Here is an 11,250-nt window from a genome sequence, read left to right as displayed (position 1 = left end):
TTTCAGAAGATGGAACTGAACTAGCAAAATTAACACACAGAAATATATTGGTATAGTTGGGACTAAAATCTGCCTCTTCAACTCCCTGCCCAGAGTTTTCTCCATTACATCATTACATTACTTCCCTTTTACTGAACGCTATACCCTGAGTATTGCCAGTGATTGATAAGTTTGCTTACGAACTGATGATCCCAATTTTGACAATTAGGAAGAGTCCCTTCACAGTTAATTGTATCCAGAATGTTGAGGTACAAAGAGTTCACAAGAATAAGAAATAGTGGAAAAATCTGAATCTTCTTGTTTATAACTCTTTTCCTCTTCCTTTAAGATTAGCTGTATTTACAAATAAGTGTTCTAAGACTATTAAGAACCAATTCTCTACAAACAATAAAAAAATTAATTGGACTTTGGTAGGAAAAATCCAGAAAGAACTGCTAAAATGTCAATTTATGAATTAAGACCATTAGTAGAGATTAAATCAGTCTGGTGAACAATCAGAGGGAGACCTTTGAGAAACTCCATGCTATTTATAGTAAAGGCTCTGACGTCTTGCTGTTCATTTATATTAGGTAACGAAATTACTACTGCAACAGAAGCACTTTGTAGGATCTATGGCACTTGGCAGGAAAAGAGAATTGATTCCAAGCCAAAGAAATGACAGCACAGTATAGCTGCTGCTGACTTGAAGGAATTAAAAAAAGAAGAAGAATGGATAATAATAGATGCATATGGGCAGTGAGGAGAAGTGCAATCAGCTCAGATTAATTATAAGCCCAATACATGCACAAGAGACAAATTTTGAAGGAGACCAAGATAAAAGGGGACAGGCATTTAAGGTGGCTGTAAGAATTGAGATATTCAGGCAAAAGAGAAGACTCTACATTCTCATCAGCTGGGACAAAAGACCTGTCACAAAAGGAATGTCATGAACGACTCTGTAAGCAGGAAGAAGTAATCACAGGCCCTGGCACATGGAGACACATTTAACCTGCCCAAAGGAGTTATTCATAGTTCTCCCTGTCATTAGGTGATGTTCATTTTTCTTAGGTCACTTTGGGAAATGAATCATGGTGAGCAGGAGCACTGATGACTTATTAAGAAAACAAATGCTAGAAAATATTAATAAAAACATAGGCCACAAACTTTAATTTCTGATTGAATCCCAAGGTCACCCATTCAATAAATTCACCTTCATAGAACATAGTCCATAGCCACATATGTGAAGAAAACAAAACCAACAAAAATTCCTTGTTCAAAACACATACCTCAAAATCCATGAACTTTGATCATATAAGAGGTATTTCCAGTATTCCCTCATTTATAGTATGACTCTTGACTTAGATTTTATTTCAGTAAGAGTGTGTTCTCCAACAGCAGATATATAATGGCAAGTTCAGGGAAGAGGGCTATTATAAATAGGTTAACAGCAGGAAAATGTATGTAAAACCATGTGAACTAAGTGGAATCCATAAGTTATAATAAATAAAATAGATCAATCTTAATAATCAGAGGTCAACTAATGTATAAACATACATTTCTACACTTCAACCATGATGTCAACACATTCTATGATAGAAGATGGTTTATGTTCAGAATGATGATTCATAATCATTGAAAGAATGAAAAATAATATTTAGTGCACTCCACAACAGATATGAAAGTAAAAAGTATAGTATAGAAATGTCTCTGTGCAAAATTATTAAAATGAAAAAAAATTGCCTTGAGTATAGAAATTATTGGGAGAATTTCCTTATGTGAAACACTTTATTAGTCATGAGACATTTTCTAGATAGACCATAGTAAACTCACTGATGAAGAAAACAAATAGATATTTGTCATATCTCTTTTGCTTGGAAGTGAGAGAAATCCAACTAAAATGATTAAGGAATTCTTCAACTCATGACCTGATAGCCTAGTGGTATGTCTGTGTTCAAATATAGATGGACAGAGGTACATAAAGTTGCCAGGAATCTACGGTTCTTAATTTCTTGACTCAATTTTTTTGTTTTTGTGTTTTTTAAACTTTTGATTTTAAAATAGTCTTAGACACATAGAAAATCTGGAAGAATATTACAAAGAGTTCACAATACTCATTCTTCAGTTTCTCCTAATGTTAACAATTTAGGTAAGCATAATACAATTTTCAAAACCAGGAAATTAGCATTGGTACAATATTATCAAATATAGTAAAGACCTTTAAATTTCACCAGATTTTTATTCCCCTAAAATCTTTCTTTCTGTTCTATGATTAAATCCAGACTTCCATATTGCATTAGCTGTTCTGTTTCTGCAGTCATTTCCTATTTGTGACAATTCCAGAGTCTTCTTTTGTCTTTCATTATCTTGAAACTTTTGATGAATAGTGATCACTTATTCTGTAGCTGTGCCTCAATCCTAATTTGTCTGACATCTCTTCTTGACTGGTAACTAGGTTAAGTTTATGCAATTTTGGCAAGAATATCACAAAATATTGATTTCTTCCCCTCTTTCTGTATATAATACTGAGAGAACATAATGCCAATACATCTTATTTCTGATGATGTCGACCTTGATTGTTTGGTTAAATTTTCTCTGCCAGATTTCTCCATTGTAAAGTTAACATTTCTCCCTTTATAATTGATAAATAACTTGGAAGAAACATTTTGAGACTATGCTAATACCTTGTTTCTCCTCATACTTTCACCCAATGATTTTAGCACTCATCAGTGGACATTGTTTGGAACAATTATTCTGTGAGGTTTGCCTTGGCACTGTTTCTTCTTCATTAGCTTCAGTCCCAAAGGGATACTAATAAATAGTGACTACAAGTAGCTCTAGTCTTAAATCCAGCCACTTCAGCAATCCCAATGAAAGGAGCGCATACCTCTTTCCCCACTTGCAAAAGAATGCCTATTGCCACTAATTGTTCCCTTTGTTTCAGTCATGTATTAATTGCTGAATTGATTCCAGTAGAGAAAGGGAAGGCCACCGTCATAGACGGGCCATGGCTTATGTTCCCACTTCTGGAGTTGGAGGATGGGTTGTCCCAATGTAACCACAAGAACTGAGAACGGAGGGGAGGAGATTTCCCAAGGAAAAAAACATGAAGGTCTTACCCAATGAGGCAACAGATGCTGCATGGGCTAAATCAACAGATATCCAAAACACTAAGACATAACGAATTATTCCTGGTGTGTTTTGAGATCCAAGTTTGAGAAAAACAATTGTTAAACCTATCAATACTTAAAAATACAAGCACTTCAATTTACCTTATTTATCACAATGTGGAAGACTGTTAGTTCTTGGTTATTGTTGCAGTGTTTCCTGGCCCTTATAGACACTATAATTTAAGATTTACTTCTCCTCTGTCCTTGATGTAAACAGAAAAAACAACCATAATTGCCTCTACAATTAAAATAGACTACTTGATATAGTATATGACATAGACTTAGACAACTGCTCAAAAATATTGTTGTTATTATGATAATTACTATTATTAAAACATTCCACTGGACATATATTTATCGAAAGCCTGTTATATATAAGCTACTACTAGATTATAGGAATTCAGTGACAAAAAAGAAAAGGTTCTGGTTTTAAGGAGTGCAGAAACTAGTGTGTAGGATAAAATATGTGTGAAACTCTAATACCTCAGGCAGAACGTAACAACTTTTTATAATAATGCATAAGTGCTATGCATATAATACATATTTATATGTTTTATATATTAAGTCCCTACTTAATCTCTTCTTCAGGCAACACAGAAACAGAAAAGAAGGAACCACATTTTCATCCAGCCTTTTCTTAAAAGATTAGGCTCTCCATATACACTTAACCTTTTGGATGTAAATTGGATGTGACATTAACCAGCAACTGAACAGAATGAAGAACAATTGACTTCATTGTTATTAATGTCTTAGTTAAAAAGACTTAAAATAAAGATCACAACAAATAATGTAGTCAGAATGTTATTTTTCAATATTTAATACCATAGTTCCTTTATGCACAACACTAGACCTTTTCTCTGCATTTTTTTCTATACATGAAAAAATCAGATTATTGGGTTTCTTTTTCACAAAAGGCTTTGTAATTTGGAAGTTGCTTTTGAATTAAATGACCAGAATGTTGCTAAGCAACAGTGCAAAACAATTCTTAAATATGAAGGCATGTCTAAAACATGAGCATGTAAAGTCTCTGGCAATATGTCTGACATTTTTGTATATTAAGTCCATATTATTTTCAAAATAGATATTTTCAGTGTTCTCTTTCAAAAATGAATTATACATATGTGTGTATGTATTTAAAAAAAAAGTCCATGGATGGAATATGAAGTATAAAGCAAAATCTCAATCCAATTGGGTTAATTTTAAATAATTTTTCACTTCTTAATTGGTCCTGTTAGCCTGCCAAGACACAGAATTTTTCTAAATACTTTTGCGTTTTTTGTTATAACTCTTGAAGCATTTCTACACAGACAATGATTCAGATGTTCTGGATCAATGCACTCTGCTCTGGAAATAGAGCATTTTACAGATATTATTTCTGGGAAAATACCAAGACAAGAAGGTATTGCCTTATCAAGTCTGACTTGATAACATGTATTCCAATTGAGAAATTATTACACAATTAATATAATTTCATTATGAGAGTACAACACTAAAAATCCAGCAAATTCATTACTTAACTGTAAATGTAGGTTTTCACTAATACTACAAAGACCAAGAATATACTTGTTACTTTTTTTTAAAGATTTTATTTATTTGACACAGAGAGAGTAAGAAGGAGAGGGAGAAACAGGCTCCCCGCTGAGCAGAGAGCCCGATGCCCTAGCCCTCTAGCCAAGGACCCTGGGATTATGACCCAGGCTGAAGGCAGATGTTTAACTGACTGAGCCGCTCAGGTGCCTCTGTCTTAGTCACTTCTTAACCAAAAAGAGAAAACTCACTTTCCATATAAAGTTAGGAGTGGTAACTTTGGTCCTCTGAAGCAAAGGAAGGGGACTTAAATTCTTTTCCCATGAATCACCAGGTTTACACACTTCACAGCACTCACCAAAGCACATACCCTCCCCAATGTCCATAATCCCACCCCCTTCTCCCAAACCCCCTCCCCCCAGCAACCCTCAGTTTGTTTTGTGAGATTAAAAGTCACTTGTGGTTTGTCTCCCTCCCAATCCCATCTTGTTTCATTGATTCTTCTCCTACCCACTTAAGCCCCCATGTTGCATCACCACTTCCTCATATCAAGGAGATCATATGATAGTTGTCTTTCTCTGCTTGACTTATTTCGCTAAGCATGATACGCTCTAGTTCCATCCTTGTTGTTGCAAATGGCAAGATTTCATTTCTTTTGATGGCTGCATAGTATTCCATTGTGTATATATACCACATCTTTACTGCTTTACTTTTACAGAGATCACTTTACCCTAGGATCAATTCCGTAACTAAGGAAGCCATCCTTCTGTGAGGCGTTGTTGCCTACCAACCTCAAGACGCCCCCTACAGTCCTAACTACAGAATGGCAAGCTCTCAGATAAAGTAAGTGAACCATTTCTGCCTCATTCGCTAAGAACATTTCATTCACAAAAAGTCATCCAGACAAGGCCAAAACAAGAACTTCCCTCAGAAAGGAAATGCCTTTGACTAATTGTCTTGCTAAGCTACTTTTTTATAAAAGTTAAATCCTATGGAGGCTAGTATCAGGAAAAAAAAAAAAAAAAGACAGGAGTTTTTATTGTTTTATTTTTTTTCTCTAAAGGGTAAGAGTATGGAAACAAAGAATTGCCAGAGTGAGTCAGAGATGGTGTGTGACAGGAACATCTGTAAGAAGTATCCAGGAGAAACTATTTACTTCCTAATTATTTCTGTTGCTTCAATGTACAGTCTTTCTTCTCTCAACTCCTGCACTGTGCTTCCCAATCAGTATTTAATGCAACTACCTTAGTTATGAGTGATTTTTTGTAGACTACTTTTCTTGATATGTTATGAATAGGACAAATTACTTCGGTTGTTTTGGGGTGAAACAGCATGTACAAAAGCATAAGCCCAAAGACAGAGGAACCATAATCACAGAAGCTCCAGTAAATCTACACAATGTTAGAGAAAGGGCTTAGGTTTCCACAGGCTATGTTTGGAGATTGGAATCTGTCTTAAGTTACTTCACAAAATCAGGAGACTCCATACAGAAGATATCTGGCTTATTGCTGTAATAATAAAAATGAGTTTGGTGTCCTGGGCTATTTCATCTGCTGAGTTTGTTGAACTGCCATTCTAGAAAATTATGTCTAACAAATATAAGTTGTCACATATAAAGCTCAGACAGTATTATGTGTAGGAGTGTTTTATGCTTCCCGCATCTTTGAGATGTGAATCTCTCCTGTTCAAATCAAATAAAACCAATCAGAACTCTAGTTTCATAATTACATAATTCTCTAATTATATTAAGGTCACATATTATTGTATTTTACAGCACCAATTTTGGTACTAGTTAATAGGGTACTTTATACAAAATATGGACCAATTAAAACAGTGTTTAGTGACTAAAAATAAAATAGTAAGATTAGACCCATGGCAAAAAAATCAATAAACGGAAAGAATAGGACACTGATTTACATTATTCAAAAAGACAAAAGCATCTTACTTTTGAATAGAAAAGCTTGTCCTAGTCATACATTTCCTAACACTGGGTATTCCTTCGCTTTTACTCTTTCCAGATTCACATATTTCCTCATCCAGAAAGCAATATGATACAGCAAAGATTAGTTATATTCATAAAGTTTTTGCCACTGGAATCACACTCCAAATTGAAGACAAATTGTAAGGAGGAATAATTAACTGAAATGTCTTGTCAGAGTACTAAGGGAGTACTCACAACTGCATAGATTACACATCATTAGCTATGTAGTCTAGCAACCAAATCATGTGAGGAAAGATGTGGCAATTTTTAGTATTCCAGCAAATATGACTAATTATGAGGTAGGTTTTTAAATTTAATTTAGAAGTAAGTTTACCACCACATCTTAGGGTATATTTTTTTTAAATGAGTTTAGTGCAAACTGTATGTTTTCATAAAGCAGTATCTTCTGCTTGGCTCAATCCTACAAATTTACTGTGACTCTTGGAAACATCTTCAAATACAATGTGTTCCGAGGTAACTGTAACAAAAGAGTTATGTGCATTTAATTTTATAGAGAGCTGTAAAATTGCTCCAGTGATACTGTCCTTGAGTTTGATGATATGAAAAATAATGCATGTTCTTACTTGGACGTATTTATTGGATACAGCCAGAGGTCTTGGGAATAAACTTTTGTATAGCTATATTAAATCTATTTAGGGAAAGAGAAAATATTTCCCCATGAGAACTAGCAATACAGAACAGTAGTTTAGCAGAAACCCTAGAATGTGTATAGTGTAAAACAAGGAATTGGATGATGTAGGGAGAAATATAAGGGTAGGGGTGCCTGGGTGGCTCAGTGGGTTAAAGCCTCTGCCTTCAGCTCGGGTCATGATCCCAGGGTGCTGAGATTGAGCATCCGGCTCTCTGCTAAGCAGGGAGCCTGCTTCCTCCTCTCTCTCTGCCTACTTGTAATCTCCGCCTGTCAAATAAATAAATAAAATCTTTAAAAAGAAAGAAAAAAAGAAATAAAAGGGTCATACCCAACAATGAACACCTAGATACACACATACGTGCACACACAGGCACACATACACATGCCCACACACACTACACACTTAATATAGTACATGACAGTGCAAAAATAATACTGATAACTTAAAAGATCAAAATATCTTTGGTAAGTGATGAACAAAAGAATTTCATCACTGGGAATTATGTATTATTTTATAAATATCTTCTCACATTAGAATGCATTCTAGAACTGGTCTATAACATATAACTTAAAAGAATAATAATATAAAACAATTAGAAAGTTTACTCAGGGCACCTGAGTAGCTCAGTTGTTAAAGCGTCTGCCTTCGGCTCAGGTGACGATCCCAGGGCCCTGAATCGAGCCCAACATCAGGCTCCCTGCTCAGCGAGAAGCCTGTTTCTCCCTCTCCTACTCCCCCTGCTTGTGTTCCCTCCCTAGCTGTAAATAAATAAATTAATAAATATGAAAGAAAGAAACAAAGAAAGAAAGTTAGTTTTACCCAGGTCCCATTTCTGTAGGCCACAAATTTGGTTTGAACTAGATTTGCCTCATGCACTGGGTTTCCTTTGTTTGCTTTTAATGTTTGTACTTCCAGCTCACTATACACAATATGACAATGCTCATCCTTGCTTACCTTATTAGTAAGATTTATCTTTACAATGTGTATCCACTGAATAAAATGACAGATACTCTGGGCAGCATTTCCTCTCGTTATGCTATTCTTCTTGACTGTGCAGATGCTAATGGAATTAAAGCAGATACACAGGCAGCATCGAAAGATGTAACAAATATTTGACCTTGACACCTTCAGTGAAATTCTGACAAAGAAATCCATTATTCTATAATCTCCTTAAGGGTAGAATTAACATCTGTGTTTTTCATTGTTTTACCCCCATGACATACTAAAATAAATACATAGTAGGTGCAAAATAAAATTTGTTGAATTGTTTAGGAATTTGTCTGCAAGTAGAGACGTCAACTCCAAAAAAGTAGAAAATCATTTTTTTATGTATCTGTTTTGAGATTTAAAAAACATCAGATTCACATTTATTCATACTGAATATTTAATAAGTGAACCATGAAAGATATTCAAGACAATTTTAGTTTCTAATTTTGGCAATCTCAACAAAATGCCTTTTGGAACTGAAGGTGAAAGATACCTTCTTGCAGAAATACCTCATCTATTGAGGTTCCTACCCTTTAATAGACACTCTAATGGCTGAGATATTATATTACCCACCTTTTCCGTAGAACCGTTAACCCAAATATTCAGATGCACAATAAGAATTTGAGTGCTTTTTATTAGAATTTTATACTTCACTCATATTCAAGACAATTTCAATTTCTCCAGAGTTGTATGACTAATGAATAATAAGGGAATATGTGTGGAAACCTTGAAAATGTTCCACTGTCTCAGATCTGCTGAGAGGAGTATAATGGACCCACAAACCCAGATGCTGCATCTCTAAATTTCCATCCTGTCTGTAACCTATTATTCTGCTCAGCTGCAGTAACACAATACTGATGACTGAGAGGCTTAAACAACATAAATTTATTTTCTCACAATTCAGGAGGATGGAAGTCTGAGATCAAGGTTTCAACGTGGTTTATTTCTGGTGAGGCCTTACTGTTGGGCTTGTAGACATCACCTACTTGCTGTGCCTTCACATGGTCTTTTTTTCTGGTTATGCATGGAGAGAGAAAGAGAGCAAGTGAGCTCTAGTGTCCTCTGCTCATAAGGACTCCAGTTCTATTGGATTAAAGTCTCACCCTGATGAACTCACTTAACCTTAATTACTTCTTATCCTATCTCCAAATACAATCACGATGAGGAATAAGGCTTTACCATATAAATTTTGGGTGTTCACAATTCAGTCCATAACAGCATAAGACACCCCCCCCCCCCCAGTGTGTGCTATGTTTCAAGAGACCAGTTGGTCACTTGGAAGATCAACCACTCGGGCTCTTTCCATGTTGATATGGGCTGTGGTTCATCCCTATGGGGACAAATACTTACTCAGGGTGTGTGTTTCTTTCCTGCCTTCGGAGACTCAGTTACCAACCACTATCCTGAGGCTTATAGAATGCCTGATCTACATCATGCCTGATCTACATCCCTACATCACAGCATCCGATAAGCAGACCTACTTCACAAAAGGAGTAATGGGAGTGGGCCCAGGACTACAGGTTTCACTAGTTATACCAGACATCTCATCATCTAAAATAGCCAGCCTTACAGAGCAATGGAATGGCCTTCTAAAGGCACAGCTGAAGCTCTAGCTTTAAGGCAATACTCAAAGATGGGATGATATCCTTCCTGTTATTATGTGTGTATGAGGTCAGAAAACTCTATTATGATGCTGTGTCCCCAGTGGGAAGATTACATGGCTCTGGGAACTCAGAAGTGGAAGCACTGAGTATCCTTACCATCACTCATACCATCACTCCTCAAGTGGAGGGGAGAATTTTCATTCTTGTCTAAATCAACTCTGGGATCTCTAGGGTTGTATGTTGTGGTCCACAAACAGGGCATATCCTTGCCAGGGGACACAGCTAGGATCTTAATGAAGTACAAGTCTGCTACCAGACAATTTTGAATTTCATATATTTAGAACCCAGCAGGTAAAGAAAGAAAAGTCACTATAGTGGCAGAGATACCTGACCATGATCATCAGGAGGAAACAGGGACGCTTTTATGCAATGGAATCAGGGAGAATACACATGGAGCCCAAATGACTCATTTGGTGCTCACGGTATTCCCTGACCCCCCCATAACTGTGAAGAAGAACATACAGTGACTTTTGCCTGAGGAGGGTATAATTAACAAGGGGTCAGATTCCTCAGAAATGCAGGTTTGAGGCACAAAATTAGGCATTAAGACTTAATGAGGTAATAGCTAAAGGTGAGGAATGTTTAGAATGGATGGTAGGGAAGGGAGAAGATCAGATGTAGGACATGTTCATACTACTAATCTCCCCCTTTTATATTTCTCCACGGGTTGAGAGACCCACAAGAACCATGAGGAGCTGCTCCTGGAATGTGCATGGAGAAACAGATGTGTGCCACATAATGGGTAGATCTTAGTCACGTTGGTAATGAGCCACACAGAATATAACTGATGGTTATGTGTCTGATCTGTCATTGCACTGAAACTCTTAGAATTGCCCTTTAGCTTGAAATTCTTCATAACCCATTCTTTTAATTCCTTGTGCTCCTTTACTAGGATCAGACCTGCATCAAGGTGGGAAGATTCTCTCAATCTTCTCTGGCTCTCTCCCCGTATCCCAGCACAGACATTTCCCTCTATAAATCTCTTGTATGTCTAGTCCCATCTTGGCAGCCATGTCTAAGGAGACCTGAAACAACACATAACGATATGTAGATACAAAATATCTAATTTTAAAGGGAAGACTGGAAGAAAAGGAATAATTATTGATAATATAGAGATTGTGGGGGATTTTTATATTTCTGTAAGTAACATTTTTAGTTTTTACAAAATTATCTAAAGTGATGAAATATTTTTGTAATTAAAAAAAGCAAACAAAATTGAAATGCTCAGAGAAGGATTGAATGGCATATCTGAAGGCAGTATGGGCAAGAGATTCCTGCGTAGAGAGGAAGGA

At 36.1% G+C, this 11,250-nt stretch overlaps 1 long non-coding RNA gene across 1 annotated transcript; it reads right to left on the bottom strand.

The window, feature by feature from the left end:
- Positions 1 to 1,281: 1,281 nt before the first annotated feature.
- LOC116592351 lies at positions 1,282 to 9,296 on the bottom strand. Its single transcript, XR_004286459.1, has 4 exons — positions 9,192 to 9,296; positions 8,262 to 8,367; positions 3,249 to 3,349; positions 1,282 to 1,406 (listed from the first exon to the last, which is right to left on the bottom strand). It is a non-coding gene; the product is annotated as an uncharacterized LOC116592351 (long non-coding RNA).
- Positions 9,297 to 11,250: the final 1,954 nt, after the last annotated feature.

This window comes from Mustela erminea, chromosome 6 (assembly GCF_009829155.1).
Source record: "Mustela erminea isolate mMusErm1 chromosome 6, mMusErm1.Pri, whole genome shotgun sequence".
Classification (NCBI taxonomy): Eukaryota; Metazoa; Chordata; class Mammalia; order Carnivora; family Mustelidae; genus Mustela; species Mustela erminea.
Note: the sequence above shows the minus strand (reverse complement) of the source record. Positions and strands in the feature narration are given on the sequence as shown.